General features: G+C 44.0%; 1 protein-coding gene across 3 annotated transcripts in view; it reads right to left on the bottom strand.

Moving 5' to 3' along the window:
- The window catches only part of LOC147894523 (uncharacterized), a 51,313-nt gene that overhangs the window by 18,440 nt on the left and 14,969 nt on the right, over window positions 1–17,904 (bottom strand). The window lies entirely within an intron of this gene.

The following is a 17,904-nucleotide window of genomic DNA, read 5'->3' as shown; positions in this document are numbered from 1 at the left end:
TACAGTTAGTTGCCTTAGATTCTTTTACCCAGCTATGCTACTCCCAGATGTGCAATTACTTTGTACTCCAGGATATAATGTGTTTTGCTTAGTAATTCTTAGAATTATTGTTATAATTTAGCAGTGACCAATGTAATGTAATAAGTAGGTTAGGGGCACTTATCCCTCACTTAGAGGTTTTTCCCCCTAACCACTGTTAGTTCACTAACTACAGTTAGTGAAGGATCAGGTTTTGTCACTTAGACAAAACCTATCACTCTATTCAGTTGTAACACACTCATCCAATTACAACTATCGTTTTCAGCTCTCTCCCTCTCCTACTCCTGCTCTCACACTTTGCTCTCTCCCTACTCTCACATTTGGTATCAAAGCAGGTTGACCCTGCTCCCTGCTCCTTGTCCAAAAGCTTCAGCCCGCTCCTTGTCCATACATTGTACGGAATGCTTCTGTACAACCTTCGTCAGGAGTCCGTACATTTCTGCACCTGCTCCGTACAGCTACTTCCTTAGCTCCCGTCCGTACTGCACCAGCGTCGTACTGCCGTACGTCGTACAATTGACAGCAGCGCCGTACGCCGTACAGAGTCTCAAGTCTCGCCCATACTGTACTTTATGCATCGCCGTTCAGCCGCCGTACAATCTGCGTCGACTGATTCCGTACCAACCCGTAATGTACCTGCACCGTACATGTCTGTACCAGCTCTCCGTCCGTACTGTTGTCCTTGCTTGCCTTCCGTACAAGACGTACGGACTGTTCCGTACAGTCTTCATACCTTCCGGACATTCAGCATACAGCTTGGCCGTACATTCCATACTGTTTTGCCATACAACCTGCAGCACACAGCTCGTCCGTACAGTACCGCCATCCGTACCTCTGTCGTACAGTCACCGTACATGCCGTACATCCATACGTCAGATGTACTGTTAGTTTTATACTAACAGTTCCGTACATTTGCATTTGGCCTTCTGAGCAGGTTTCATTCTTGCAGGCATTCTTGCAGTTGGTCGTCTGGTAGACATTTCTTTATAGATAGCCATTGTTTGACGTAGTTCTTGTAGAAAATTTGGGACATTTTGTATTTGCGGGCAGACATTGCAAACACTTTGCAAGTGTTGAAGAAATTTGGAGCTGCACTTGGAGCAAGCATTGCAGACAAATCTGTAGATCTGGTCTGAAATTTGGGGCTTTTGCTCAGAAATTACAGATTTGGGGCTTTTAGTAAATTTGCCCCTTTCTGGTTCCAATTTCAAGCCACAAATTGGGACTTTTGTGTTGGGAGAGCAATTTTGCAGGTTTCAGTTTACACTACCTTTCTGTGAGTGTTTTGAAGCACTTTTGACAAGTTTTGGGAGAGATTGGATGCTCTGGTAGATTTCTGACAAAGACATTACAGAGATTTGAGTTGCATTTTTAGCCAGTGTTTGGCTGTGTTTTTTTGGGATTTGTGCACTCCATTCCCAGCAAGGGAATTCAGATTTGCATTTGCTGTATTTTCTTTCTCAAACATGGCCCAACAAAATCAGAATGATTTCGGTTTCAGTGGTCTCTCACAAGAGGATAAGCTGGATGGTACCAACTACTCCCTCTGGAGTTTTATGGTACGCAATATTCTGATTTCTCGTAATTTATGGGACTATGTAAATGGGGATGAGTTCTGGCCAGCAAATGTGGCACCTAATACCCCTCCCCAACAAGGAGGCAGAGGTCGTGCACAGGGTACAGTTGCAGCACAAGTTATTGGTGCCGTTATACCTACCACTCCAAAGCAAAAGAGATGGGATTCACGTGATGCTTTAGCTTTGTCGTGTATTTCTCTTTCAGTGAAAAAATTCATCATTCCGCATATCCGGTCGTGTAAGACCTCAAAGGCAGCATGGGATATTTTGGAGAGCATGTATGCAGCTCGGAATGATGCCAGGGTGTCTTTTTTGAAAAGAGGATTGTCTCATACACATATGGAAGAGGGCGACTCCATGTCAGTGCACCTCACAAAGCTACAGGATTTACGAGAGCAGTTGCTGAATATTGATGAGATCATTCCTAATTCAGAGATGATTACCACTACTCTGAATTCTCTTCCTGAGTCTTATCTCAGCTTTCATACCTCGCTGAATTTGTCGTTGAGGGGAGGTGCAAATCCTCTCACTTTTCACGAGTTGATAGGACTTCTGTTGCAAGAAGAGCAGACCAGGAAAAACATGGCTTCACGAGCAGGTGAACATGCCATGCTTTCAAAATTCAAGCCTAAAGTAAAGTGACAGGCAAAGACTTCAGCAAATCAGCCTTCCAGTGGTTCAGGACAGCCTTCTCAAAAGGCTAAGGGTGATGCAGGTAAGCCCAAGAAGAAGGGAATATGTCATTACTACAAAAAGCCAGGTCACTACATTGGAGAATGCAAGAAAAGGCTTGCAAAAGAAAAGAAAAACAGCTCCAGTATGGCTGTCTCAGATTCAGCTCCTCATGCATCTGACAATGAGCAAGCTACAGCCAACTTTGTGGAGCACGACTATGCCTTCTTGTCTTGCATTTCAGACTCTCAGTTGGCTGCTCGGGATAGTACAGCCACTTGTAATGATGACACTTATGCTTTTCTAACACGCAGTTATGATTCTTCCAAGGATGCATCAGCTTTCAGTGTCAATGAGACACAAAATACATGGTATTTTGACAGCGGTGCCTCAAAGCATATCACTTCCAGGAAGTATCTCTTCACATCTCTGCATCCACCACCTGTTGATAAAAAGGTCACATGTGCCAACAACTCCTCCTATTCAGTCCGTGGTACAGGAGAAGTTGAACTTACAGCCATTGATGGCTCAACATTCAAAATTTCTGATGTCTTGTATGTGCCTGGTATCACAAAAAATCTACTTTCAGTGTCCACTCTTAACAGAGCTGATTTCAGGTCATTTTTGAAGACGACAAGTGTGCAGTCCATGACAGAGAGCATGACTATGCCTTGACATTGTCTGGCACTTTGTTACGTGGTCTTTTTCAGCTTGACATGTATGAGAAAAGACCAGCACATGCTCTTGCAATTTCCACTCCTACTGCTGCTATGCAAAATGTGGAGTTATGGCATGCCAGATATGGACACATGCATTATGGCAGCTTGATGACGCTTCAAAAACATGCCATGGTTAATGCATTGCCTCCTCTTAAAACACCTCCTCCACATGCCTGTGAAGGGTGCATTCTTGGTAAAATGCACAGATCTCCTTTTAAGAAGGATGGATCAGTAAAAGCTGTTCAAAAATTACAGCTTATCCATAGTGATGTCTGTGGTCCCATGAGGACTCCATCATTGGGTGGTCATCTTTACTTTGTCACTTTTATAGATGACTACTCCAACTACACTTGGGTTTATGGGCTAAAACGCAAATCAGAAGTGTTTATGGTTTTCAAACACTTTCCAGCCATAGTTGAGAATGAATCCGGACTCAAGATACAGACATTACACACAGATAGAGGAGGGGAGTACTTATCTGATAATCTGGTGGCTTTACACTTGAAATATGAGTCAAGGATTCCCTAACTGCCTCAAACACCTCTTTACTCTCTGTCATCCATTTCAGAGGCTTAGATTTTACCACCTGCTGAAGAGGATACAAAATCTGAGATAACATATGAATAAATCTCGACAGATACTTCACCTTCTGAAGAAAGGTATGCAACTGCTTGGTATTCTCAGGAGAGGACAGCATAACTAAAGCTTTTACTTTACCTGGATCTGGCTCAATCCCATTCTCAGATACAATATGTCCCAATATTTTAATACTAGTCTGAGCTAGCTGAGTCTTCTTAGGATTTAATTGACCACCATTATTATCAAACTCATAGAATACCTGATCCAGCTTGCCACAGTGCTCCCTTCTTCAAAGGCTTGTAATCAACACAGACTCTCCATTTGTCCACACCTTTTGGCACTATGACCATAGGACTTATCCAATCAGAGTGAACTACAGAATAAATTAATCCTGCCTTGAGAAGCTTATCTACCTCTTCCTTTAGCACATCTCTCTGTTCCGGGCTTTTAATCTTCTTATTTTCTGAACAACAGGTTTGGCACCTTCCTTCAACTCAATCCTCAGAGGCTTCCCTTTAAATCCCCTGATCTCCTCATAAGACGTGATAAACAAATTGGGGTATTTCTACCAACATCTTCAAATATTCTTCTTTTCTCCTCAACATTGAGATCAGGATTCAATGATTGCTCAATCAACACCTAGGTTGATTCTTGAGAGCATTTGGGCTGCATTGAATCCTCGATAACCTCAAACCTATTCACCTCTTCCACACTGAACCCTGCTGACCCCACAAAATCTACATGTGAATCCTTATCTACCAAATCCACCAATGCTATTGTTCCTTCATCACTTTCTGAAGTCACCGAGCTCTCATCGTCACTACTGGTTTCACTTCCCTCTTCCTCTTCACTTGCTGAATCTGAAACTTCAGCCCTGCTTACCATATCAAAATTCAATTTCTTCCCATTCGTATGTACAGAAAAGATTCCTCCTTGCCAATTCTGAATTGCACCTACCTTCCTCAACCACGGCCTTCCAAGAATCAAAGGATAGGCTCCCAACCCCGCACGCATCACATGACAATCCACTCGACATGAAACACTGAATGCCTCAACCTCCAGGCCAGGTACTATCCCTAAAGTCTTCACCTTGGAGTGGTTTGCCATTTTGATGCGATAACTAGAGGAGCGGGATATCTTCAGTCCTAATCTCTCTACACAAGCCTGGGTAATCACACAAATCTGTGCACCCCCATCTATATAGGCCTCTCCAAAACTCTTTCCTTTATGCAGGCTTCTAAAGCAAGTAAAAGATCTGGCAACTATGAGACAGACATCAGGTAAATTGTACCTTTATGAGAGTTCTTCTTTGTTGGATTTACAGCCCGCCTCCATTCTTTTTTAAGCTTTGGACATAGACCAATCATTTGGGCAAATGTAATGTCCGGTTTCCTCGCTGAAAGATCTTCCACCAAATCATAATCTCCCTGCTCCTTCCCCATGGGATAATCTGCAGTTCTATACTTCCTTCTGGGCTTCCTGCTCTTCTTCTTTTGGTAGGTCATCATCTCCTCAAACTGCTTCCCCTTCTTTGCACTCGGACCAACCTCCTCTTCTCTATCTCTTCCCTAATGGCATGACATCTTTAACTTCCTCCAACTCCAACAAATGTAACTGCCTCACCTTTCCCTTTCTCTTCTGCAGTGGCTTTATGGATTCCAGAGGTACTAGGCTGACCTGCATCTTTTACTTCTACACTATGATCATTCACCCTATTATTTAACCTTGTTGGCAATGGATAAACATCACCTCCAACACGAGGAGGCTTATCACACCGTGTGCTGTAATGTCCCCACTCTCCACAATTAAAGCACTGGACACAAGGTGCAAATGACCCTTGACCTCGTCCTGCCTGCCACGGGCCTGAATTATTTGAAGAAGGCACGCTGTCTCTACCATAACCACCCGATGATCTACCTCTTCCCCTACCATTCATCAAATTCAAACTCAAACTCTTCATAAGTTCCGACATTTCATGAATTTCTTCTTTTATATTCTCCTCCTTCCTGACTTCAGGCTTCTGTATTTCTGGCTTCACATGAGAGAGAATTTTAGGCACATGCTCAACCATTGGCATCTCCTGCATCATTTGTGACAATCTTATCTACTTCCTCTCCTTCTCTTTTGCTACCCTGAGAGCATCCTCATAAGTGACCAGCTCTTTACATTCAATCTTTATCCTAATCTCCGGCTTCAAACCAGCAACAAACCTATCCTTTTTTATGACTCTGGGAGGAACTTCAGGTAATAAGGCCACCTGCCATTTATTCCACAACACAGTGAACTTACCGACATACTCATCCACTAGCTGAGTCAGCTGTTGCTGCAATAAACATAGCTCTCTCCAAATGCCATCAGGACCTCTAACACACATAAACCTGTCCAAGAAAGCTGTCCTCACCTCTGGATAAGTCGGGTTTCTGTGAGCACCCTGATCATCACGCATCCTTGCAGAGAAAGTCTGCAGCCAAGTTCTCGCTTCTCCCAACAGACAAAAGGATAGAATCTGAAGGACTTCTGGAGCATTCATGTCTTTAATAAGAGCTGTGAACTCCAAGCACTCTAAAAACCTCTCTGGGTCTTCATTGGGCAACCCGTCAAATCAAGGAAATTCATGAGCCATCTCTCCTCTTGACTAACTTATCTTAAACATGCTCCCAACCAAAAATACCACCCAACCTCTTCTGGGAAGAAAACAAAGTGATCACTCTACTGAAGAAAACTTACCCTGCATCTGACTGGCATTCTTCTTCCTAAAAGCAATCACTTTCAAAGCCTTTTGAACCTTAGCACGGAGACGTATCACCAGAAGTTCAACATCAAGTCATCTATCTCTCGTGTGTCCACACTCCCCACACAACTCACAATGAATCACTCTCATGCGAGGCTTTGTCTTCATTGTTTCAATCCCTAACCACACAGAAATTCAAGCAACATTCCCCAACCAATCTTCTGGGCCATTTTGTCTTGAGTACCCAATCTCAATTCAAAACTCCTCCTGTCCCCAGCAGGATCGCCAAAAAGATGATAAGGAAAAAAAAGGAAAGACAACCAAGAATTATGTACTTCACCACATCAAATAGCTGAGACTTCATAGGGATCAGCTGCAATGTGGGCTCGTACGTGATGAGCTTATGAACCAGGTTCCAGAGCAGGTGTCTTTGTATTAGGCACCGAGACAAACCCCCCACAAAAACTGACTGAACATGGATCACACAGACTCAAAGAGAGCCAGAAGACTACACAGCCCAAAACAAAGAAACTTAGAACTGAACCTCCCCCCAAAACTCAGAGAACACTCAGCCTCAGAATACTATGCACCCACAGCCCCCACTCCTAAGCTTCCATCAAGGACAACAGCACGTAACTCTCCCCAAAGCTGCAGTGCCACCTCCTCTCCTTCTCTATCAATACCCAAGAATCTCCCACGATCAAATCAGCATAAGATCACAACCACGTCAAAGAAGCTTCCAAATCCTTTAGGATAGCTTCACTTCCCTCACAAAGCAGAAGATCAGTGATCGACGAACATCTGCAGCAAGCATCAATCTCACGTTCTTCCACGAAGAGTGCCCAGCTCCTTTAGGACAACCATCATCGATGAAAGGTCACATTCCATTTTGCCTTAGCCTGCAATTCCTTCATCCTTCTATCTCTTTGCATACGGAGTTCATGAAGTCTCTGTCGCTGAGGATACTCCATGCTGCATAGTAGCTCTACCACCCCCTCTTCTCTGTCTTCACAAGAACCACAGCCTCTCTTTCTTTGTTGCTCACAATGCATGCTCTCTGTCACTCGAGATATTCTGCCCAAGCCTCCATGGTAGTAGCGACGCTTCCCCACAAAAACTGAGAACCCACCGTGCTTTATGTTTATCCGTCGCTCAAAGTCCTTTCTCAAGCCCGCATCATCTACTACAGCCAAGTCTTTACAAGACTTCAGTAAGCGCTGACTGTACCACATAGCTCGTCATCACGGAGCACTTGGAATCCATCTATGCCAAGCATGCAGTTGAAATTCCTCATCCCGTCACGTACGTAGACCTTTACACAGCCTTTCGCCTCGTAGATCCTTCCAGCGTAAAACAGAATCAGCTCCCAGCCGCCATCTTCACGTAGCTCCAGCTCACAGTCCAAAAGCTCCGCTTCATCCTTTCACGTAGCCACCTTGCATGTGCAGGATGCCTTCCCAATCAGTCCAGCCACCTCAGCCTAATTTTCCACCTCATCAGTGACATTTTACCTCTCCCATTTAAAAAATGCAAATATCCCCCCAAGGCACACTAAATGCACATTTTGGACCTTTAGTCACACAATTCCCACACACATTAGCATGCACATTAAAGCTTGCATGCACCCCTGTACACACACATGAAAAGCCCCTTGACGTGGGCACCAAAACATGTCAAATTCCCATAGCATGCAAGTGCACATTGACTCAAAAAAATAAAATAAAGAAACCCTTCATGACTTGATTTACATGACCCCAAAAACATTTCACTTGACCACACACTAGACACCCTTGCTTTGGAAGTCTGGTACAACCACATTGCATTCAATCATTTCCCATGAAGTCCCTGCAAAACATACTTTATTGTCTCAAAAAACTATACATTAGTCCATCACGCTTGTGAAAGAAAAATCCACAAATGCCAAAAGCCCATACCTACCCTAGATGTGTACAACTATGTGCCTACCCACAGCTATATACAGTGCTCAAAACTTGATACAGACTTTGTCCTATCAACGTTAGCCCCGATCCTAGCAAAGCTATTCAAGGACACTATTTGCCTTGGCTTCCCCCGCACTTGGACACTCAACACCATCACCCCCATCCACAAGGCAGGAGATCCCATGGACCCGGGTAACTACAGGACTATCATGATTGGACATGTGATGTCCAAGATCTATGCAGCTGTATTGGATGCGTCGGTCAGCCTGTTCTGAGAGATGAGAGGGCTCAGAGCAGAGGGTCAAGCCGGTTTCAGGCGAGACCATGGGACTATGGATCACATACTCACACTCAGGAGTGTCATTGAGGAGGCCAGATCACGAAAGGAGAGGGTATATTGCTGCTTTGTGAATTTCTGCAAAGCCTTTGACACAATACCTCGAGCTCGTCTCATCACACACCTACAGACACTCGGATTTGATCATGAGATCGTATGGGCAGTCATGGCACTGTATGAGAGAGTCTCAGGCCAAGTTTGGACAGGCGCAGGGTGGACAGATGACATCTTGAGTACCATAGGGGTCAAACAGGGTTGTCCCTTATCACCGACCCTGTTTGGCCTCTACATCGATGAGCTTGAGACTTTCATGGGGGCGTTCGGAGGGACCTGTTGCTCACTTGCCAAGATCATCATGAGGATTCTTCTTTATGCTGATGACGTGGCACTCTTGTCGTCCACACCCAAGGGGCTCCAGCAACACCTGGATGCACTGCAGGCTTTTTGTTTATCCCATGATTTGGAGCTCAACCTTGGCAAGACCAAAGTCATGATCTTTCGAGCAAACATGCAACGGAAGCAGTTTACTTTTACTTTCGGTGGGTCACCAATTGAGATCGTATCCTCATACACTTACTTGGGGGTCATCTCCGATCTTCACGATGAGACCAACGATGCAGGCCAGACTGAGCAGGGGATATACCTCACTGGCTCGGCTAGAGAGACAATGCTTCCACTCCCACTTCCACCGTGCACACTAGCATCATCACTCGTCTCCCTTTGCTGCCAACCTCATGGAGGAATCGAGAGCCAACCCTGGCAACCTCTGTCTCCCTGATGTGCAGTCCCCATATGAGCTAACCCGGTGTAGATATGTGATGGTATGAAAGGCTGCATCTAGCTGGAGTAGAGAAGCACCAAACTCGGTCTAAAAGATGTGACGTGGTACAGACGGTTTCCCCCGGATCATCCGTGAGAGCACGAGGATCTGCGGGCGCTCCACCCGTTTCCACTCTATCTTTGACATGTCAGGCCCCCAACAAGGGCTGCCATACATAACGGCTGGTCGGACCAAGGAGTCGAAGAGAAGAGCCTTGGTCCGAGGGTCCACTCACAAATGGTTTGTGAGACTAGGGTTCCACATTGATAGGATACCTCCTTTTAAGTACAGTTTAGATGCCCCTCCGGTACTCCCACCCACCATCCCGATTGGGCCACACACCAACCAGGTCATTCGAGAGGATCTCCTGCAGCTACACACCTTTAGGACCTGGTTGGAGCCGAGGGAGCTTCCAGTGAAGCTAAGTTTCTACAGAGATTACTGTCTTCGTATTTCGGAGGAGGGATTCATCACACCATTGGGGTACACTGAGCTTCAAATGCCTCACTCACTACGGATCTCCATCTAACAGTTTCGGGTATCATCACACCGCCTCCGCATAGAGAGCGGCAGAGCAGAGGAGATTCCTAGGGAGCATCGCTTATGCATATTGTGCTACTATCAGGAGATTTTGTGCGACTATCAGGACGTTGAGTCGGAGGAGCATTTTATTTTCAGGTGCCCAGTGTACTACGAGATGCGAGGTCACTACCACTGCCTCCTCAAGGACAGCTCCGGGCTCCTTTTCAGATTCCTCGCCTACCCAGATCAGAGATGCCTCGCGGTCTTCATTCACGAGGGGGTCCGACACAGAGAGTACTTACTCAGGCGACGGGGCTTGGCCACATCATCAGACACCTTTCAGAGCAGGATCACAGAGTTCTTCCCATCGAGTGACATTAATCGTCTAGTCTCTAGCCGCAGACGTGACAGAGACCCCGACCCGACGACTGCAGCACGACACACGAGACATCGAGGAGACACACAGGTCACTCTGGGGGACCTCCCGTCATTGTTTAGACCCTGGATACGTCCCACGGGAGTCACGGTGGCTCTGGTCTTGTGTCGAGCCTCGTCTAGGAGACTGAGATGCACCGCACCCCTTGACGGGCGCTAGCGTCTCATCACCGGCTATGCACCAGCCAAGGCAACATGACATACGAAGGATTCCGCTCCGCTCCAGTCCTTTTCTTTTCATTGTTACATCCAAATGTATTTGATTATGTATGATCAGACTTAGGATTCAGCACGGGTGATGATGCTCATTTCAGTAGCTCCACCCTTACTGTGATTTGTATCAGGTTTTCTTTCAGTCTCATAGACCCATCGGTCTTCCGAAGACTCTAATAAAATTTCTTTCTTTCTTTCTTTCTATCTCCTGAAACAAAACAACACCCTCGATTAGTGAGTCACCTGCATGCAAAAATTTCTTTAAACGAGAAATATGAAACACTAGGTGCACCTTACAACCCTGTGGTAATTCTAATTTATAGGCCACCTTGCCTATTCTTTTTACAATTAACCACGGCCCACAATATCGGGGTGATAACTTAGCACACTCTTCTACAGTCAAAGACTTAGAGTGCGAAAGGAACTTTGAGAAAAACTTTTTCTCCTTCCTTAAATTCTCTAACGGATCTGTTTTCATCCGCATACGCCTTGGCTCTATCCATAGCTTGGCGGATGTTAGCTCTCGCAAGTGCTAGCATCTCTCGCATCTGAACCACAAAGTTCGCGGCACTACGCACTTTCTGAGATACTCCAACTGTAGTTGGATTTGCTAGTCTATAACCATAGTTCAGCTCAAACGGACTGAAGCATGTAGAGAAATGTTTTCTATCATTGTAGGCAAATTCTAACAGTGGCAACCACTTGTCCCATGTATGTTGCCTCAATGACACATATGCTCTAAGCATATCCTCTAAAATTTTGTTGATTCTTTCTGTTTGACCATCCGTTTCTGGATGATTCCCATTACTCATTCCCAACTCAGTCCTTAGTGTCTCAAACACTGCAATCCAAAATTGACTGGTAAATTTGACATCCCTGTCTGACACAATGGATTTGGGTAATCCATGCAAACGAAATATATGTTTAATAAACAAATCTGCCACTTGCGGGGCACTAACAGACTCTCTAGTTGGAATGAAGTGAGCCATCTTGATAAGACGATCAACTACCACAAGAATAGAATCATATCCACCTTGTATCGTAAGCAGACCTACAATAAAATCCATGGAAATGCTCTCCCACCTACCTAGTGGTATTTCCAAAGGTTGTAAAAGTCCGAGTAGCTTCACCCGCTCTGCCTTCCTTACCTGACACGAAAAACGTGTTACATATTCATGAATATGTTTTTTCATTTTTAACCAAAAGAAATCTCGATTCACGAGATCATACGTTTTCTCGACTCCTGGATGTCCCGCACATGGGCTATCATGGCATTGTTGAATGACTCTCTGCCTAAGATCATTCTGATTAGGTACTACTACCTTGCCATTTCTTTTAAGCATACCATCTCTTATGGTATATCTTGCATAAGTTTGGCCTTTCTGGATGCCAGGTCACCCTTTTTCCCAGATTTGAATACATGAGCTTTAGGCAAAAGGCTCTGGAAGAACTCATCCACCTTTTGAGTTTCTCTAATCTCGGTCTTTAGAGCACTCTCTAATACCGTGAAACTCATATTATGCATAATGCGTGACAACGCATCAACAACTTTATTATCCTTCCCTCTTCGGTACCGAATCGTCAAGTAAAACTCTTGCATGAGTTCTGCCCACCTAGCTTGGCGGCCTCTCAAGTCAGCTTGTTTACAGAAATGTTTCAAAGTATCATGATCAACATCAACATAAAACTCTGATCCATATAAATAATGTCTCCATGTTTTCAGAGCATGAATAATAGCATACAACTGTAGTTCATCAGTTCGCCAATTTCGTTGAGAGGGAAAAAGCTTCTTGCTTTCAAAGGCTACCGGCCTTCCTTCTTGGAGGAGATTTGCTCCTACCGCAATGCCACTTGCATCAATTTCAAGGAAAAACGGTTTCTGGGGATTAACTATTTTTAACACCGGTCCTGAGACCACAGCTTGTTTTATGGTGTTAAAACTCTCCTGTTGATTCTGTCTCCACATAAAAGATACTTTATCTGAGGTCAGATCAGTCAATGGCGATACTATTTTGGAATATCCTTTCATATGTCTTCGATAAAATTAGACAAATCCCAAGAATGATCGCAAAAAAGCAGTCAAACTCTGAGGGATAGGCCGAGCCAGTATCGCAGCCACTTTCTTTGGATCCAATTTTACCCCCTCATTAGTAATAATGAATCCTAAATATTCAAGTCTTACCATACACAGTACAATTTTCTTTTTATTTACATAAAGACTGGCATTCCTAAAAGTATTGAACACTATTCTTAAGTGTTCGTGATGCTCAGCAATACTTTTGCTGAACACAAGAATATCGTCAATAAAATGTACTACAAACTTTTCGATATACGGACGTAGTAAATCATTCATAAGCATGACGAATGTAGCTGGAGCATTGGTAAGTCCAAACGGCATTACCAAAAACTCATAATGTCCAAACTTGCTTCTAAAAGCGGTTTTATGCACATCCTCTGCTCTAATACGGATCTGATGGTAGCCACATTTAAGATCTATCTTACTGAAAATTACGGCCCCATGTAACGCATCTAGCAAATCATCGATCCGAGCCATCAGATACCTGTGCTTCATAGTGATATTATTCAATGCTCTATAATCTATACAGAGGCGAAAAGTATCATCTTTCTTTTTTTTTAATATCACTGGCAAAGCAAAAGGTGAGAAACTGGATTGAATCTGCCCCAGCTTGAGGTATTCTTCTAGTTACCTCCGCTTCTTCGGTAAAACTTAACCTATAGGGAGGTCTATTTATAGGTTTTGCCCTCGGGATTAGTTCAATCTTATGCTGAACATTCCGCTCTGGAGGTAACTCATCCCTAAAACAATCAGAGAACTCCTCTGGTATTTGATCAGCCAACTTGACCATCTCTCCATTTTGGGTAACATCAGTGCTAGCCGAAGGACCATCAATCGGCTCTACCGATGCTGGACAAAGAAATAAAAACTCTTCTTGAGCTTTTCAAACTTCCATTACGGAAACCAACGGTCCTTGAGGTATATCTTTTTCACCTCGTAAGACATACAGCACATCATTCATCTTGAATTGATAAATGTGCTTTTTCCAATCTATGGCTAGATTCTTCCTAGAATGCCAAGCCTTACCCACGGCTATGTCTGCAAGCTTTGTCATTTCAAAATCAAGCTTCTCAGCATAGTCCTGAATTCGAAGTTCCAACCGGGTAACCCTTTGGTCTCATACTTCAATTGAACTTCCATCTGCCATTCTGACTGTATATGCATAGTCAGATGGGCTAGTCTTTAATTTCAGCCTCTTTACAAGCTTGGAATTAATTACATTGTGCGTTGACGTTGAGTCAAACAACACAATGACATCATGATTGGCTACTTGCCCTTTCATCTTAATTAACTCCGTATCGTTAAAGGCTGTATACCCCGTTGCTGCAGGCTTTGACAGGACATTATTAGGTGCACTAGTTACTGGCATAGTAACAGACACACATAACAAAACAGGTACTGACCTTTGAGAAGATCCTGCTAGCTGAATCTGCATCTGTTCTGCTCTGAGACTTCGCTCCATTTCCACGTCGCATTCTGAGATCACCATCTCAGCCATCCGACGATCCTTGTTTCGTGGACAATCTTTCCACTGATGAGGCTGAAGGCATCCAAAACACAATCCTTCTCTCCTCGCTTTTTCTCTTTGCTCCGGGTTCAAAGAAGACTTCAACCAAGCCCGGGCTGCCATTGGTGTTACTTTTCTTTTCATTCCAATGGTGGTACTTGGTTTAGAGTCTCAACTAGCTTCGCCTGCTTGGCTTGACCACTAGGCTATGAGACACTCCCTTTGCTAATCCACTTCTTCTTAAATCCAGTTTTCTTCGAGTACTCATACTGAGTCCCAACCTGCACAAACCCACTTGGTCTGTTCCCTTTGGCATCCTCATAGTTCAGGGCTATGGCAATTGCTTCATCTAGCGTGTTCGCATACTTAGCCCGAACTTCCATCTTGATCCGATCGTTCAATCCAAAGATTAAATCTTTTACCTGGATTGACTGAGGTAAGGTTCATAAACTTTCATTACACTTTCTCTGAACTTATCAATGTACTCTGCCACTGATAAATTTCTTTGACGAAGGTTTCAATATTGATCCCAAGCTCGAGATGCTTCGTCAGGAGGTAAGAAGTGTTTTCTAAATTCTTTTTTAAACCCCTCCCAAGTAGTGGATGCCGATCCGCAGCCTCATTAAATATATGGGTGGCCTCGCGGATTTTCTTCATATCATTCCTGATTTCACAAATGGCGAAGGCCTCGTCCCATTTGTGTAACCAGGTCTATATGATATCGGAACGACGGTCAAACATCCGACCAAAATACTTTTCTGGCCTATAATTGGTAATATTAGGCACCTTAACCCTCCTAGGCTCGATCATATGAACACTGGATTCAGGCTCCATTCGAGCTTTACCCTTCTCTTCACGAGATGGTCTAGTAGACATACTATGAACCATTTTCCTGAGCTCGGATTGCCCTACATTTGCTTGTAACTGTTGCACTAAAATCTATTGCAAGGCATCCTCCAATAATGCAATTCTACCAGATAGTGTATGGCCTGCTAGGCGCAACACCTGCGGGGTCGGCCGGACTCCCGATTCTACGGGATCCACCCTAGAAGCTTCTTCTTCTACTTCCATTTAGGTCGATGGGGGTGTTTTTTTTTTTTAAATAATAAATAGAACACCGCCTAAAACTGTATTTACCAACTGCTTTTTCAATCTCATAACCACACAACGTGTCTAAACAGGCGTAACCATGAACTGAAAATAGCTGAGAACCAAGATGAATATATTTTCCCTATACTAGGGAAATATTTGCAATCTCAAATAACTCAAACACCGAGGGCAAATAAACTAGCATATACCCCAACAAAACTTTAAAGGCATAGAAAGCTCCTTGGTCATATTTCTGCTGCATGAAGAGATCAACTAGTCCCTGTAAGCCACGAACATGCGGGACTGTCTACTCCTTTCCACGAGCTCACGCACCAACAAAACAAAGTACTTCGACCAAGTGCAGTGCCTCTCCAAATCCTAGTTACATTCTTAATCCCACCAAATGTGAGCAGGCCCACGAGACTAGCCTCTTCTCACAATCTTGACCCTTGTTCAGCGACTAAGCCCAACCAAGCTCCCTCAAAATTTGTTCACAGCAAATGCACGTAACTCTGCGGTGACTCTGCGGGCTACAAGACTCAATAGCCAAGCCCACAACTAGCAAAGCCATTTGACTATTGTAACGCACGAACTTTGCGAAGTAATTGACCCACGATTCGAACACCAACAACCATATGATGTTCTGCTCCAGCCTTTGGTATTACCCAAAGCTCCGCCATCCAGTCACGACGCCATCTAATAGACTGTGTGCTCCCGCGATCTTGCCTAATGACCGCCGTCAACCCATAGGTCACATCGATTGAGTTACTAGACAGAATTATATGAACTGCTCACAGACTCTCTAATTGCAAATCTAGCCTATGCTCACAAGCTCCTGCAATCTCGTCTTCCACGCCTTCAAATCAATGAAGAAAGATAACACCAAGTCCCTAGAATCTCAATTCATCGTCAGTCTGTCAACTCAACGTGCAGCTCCAAACCACGACAATCATCAAACACTGTGCTCTGATACCAAAATATAACGATCACTATCTTTAACTCGCTTCACATCATCAGTTTAACAGTCTATCACGGGGCAGGCACACAGAATTTCCTCCCAACCAACCTCGGTGGTAGCAAAACTCAGAATAGTCCACAACGTGAAGGCTCATGCTTGCAAATTCCACCGAGCCCCAAATCCCTAGATGGATCTAGTATGCCACATGTCTACATTTGAGGGCATCTCCTCAATGCATCATTTACCCCTCTCTTGGGATATCATTAAAATCATTTGCCCCTTGGCACATTTAATGCATTTAGACTCCTTAGCCTTAGATCCACCTAGTCTTGTGCCATGTCACCCTCACCAAGGACCTTGACCTTGATTCCTTTTTTATCATTTACGTGAAGCCCAAACAAATATAATACAAACATTAATCCTTTAAAGGAAAATGTCATACATAGCTTTGAATTCCATTTGGAGTTGGACCTACACTCGTAATGGACATTAAAATAAATACACTTTACTCTCATCTTGTAAATGAAGCCTAAGAAAAGCATTGACTATTCAAATTATCCTTAGCAAAAATTTCAACCTCATCCACAAGGTTGGAAAACTTCACATAACAGTGACTCCCACCAATGTCATAGTGCCCAAATGTGAGTGCAGTCCAAATGCTCAACCCTATGCAAAAGCATGTCCGCATATCTATTAGTGTTTATTTACATAAAGGACTTCATAGCATATTTCTATAAGCACTCTGAAGGCGAGAGGCACACTCAGCTACGATGAAGCCCAGCATTTAAGGGGGAGGAAGATGTGCTCTGCTAATACAAAGATGGCGAGCATTCGCATCACAACTTCAAAGGCTGAAGAGGGGTGCTCAAATTGGGCTAGAACTACAACTCCAAACATAGCTCGCTCAATTTCAGAAGTGGCTGAACACCCAATTTAAGAAATAAGGGATAAAAGATGCTTGTAGTCTTAGAAGGGTGGTTTCCTTCTCGAAGTCGGCCAAGTCCGTCTAGTTGAAGTCCTCCATTGACCAAGTTGATCAAAGTCGAAGCTTTGACTGTTTGACTAAAAAAACAACACATTCACTTGTCAACCAAAAACCAAATTTGCATATTCCTAGGTCCTAGCGAATTTTTCACGTTTATGGCTTTTGCTAGAGTATGCTTAAGTCCAAAACTCGTATCTTAAGCTCGAGTTTAATCCCTCCCTACTCTTGGATGAATATAGACCATATAGCATGGAACAACAAACAAACGATAGAAAAGTATTAGTAAAATCTAGAGACATTGTAGGTCATACATGTGTCACACTTAGAAGGGGGAGTGTGTGTGTGTGTGTGTGTGTGTGTGAGAGAGAGAGAGAGAGAGAGAAAGAGAGAGAGAGAGAGACACACACACACACACAGAGACATTCTCTGTGTGTGTGTTTGTGTTTTTTCTTTTTGGGGGGTGGGGGGGGAGGGGGGAGGAGAGAGAGGCTTTATTAAAAGTCTTCAAAAGACCAAAGGGTCTCTGAGACTAAAAGAAACCTCATATAATGATCTGAGGGGTGGAGCTGCTAAGCAAGCATCAACACCCATCATCAATACAAAAAAATGAAAGTCCATGATCATGATCATAACGGCACCAATACATAAAGAAGCTCTCTGAGGCGAGACATCAATCCTGAGAGGGGGTGTCACGATGAGAGGCT

The sequence above is a fragment of the Dipteris shenzhenensis genome, chromosome 14, assembly GCF_047967505.1.
Source record: "Dipteris shenzhenensis isolate YYH24624 ecotype China chromosome 14, Dip_SZ_1.0, whole genome shotgun sequence".
NCBI classification, from domain to species: domain Eukaryota; kingdom Viridiplantae; phylum Streptophyta; class Polypodiopsida; order Gleicheniales; family Dipteridaceae; genus Dipteris; species Dipteris shenzhenensis.
The sequence above is the reverse complement of the archived record's forward strand: the minus strand, read 5'-3'. Positions and strand labels throughout refer to the sequence as shown.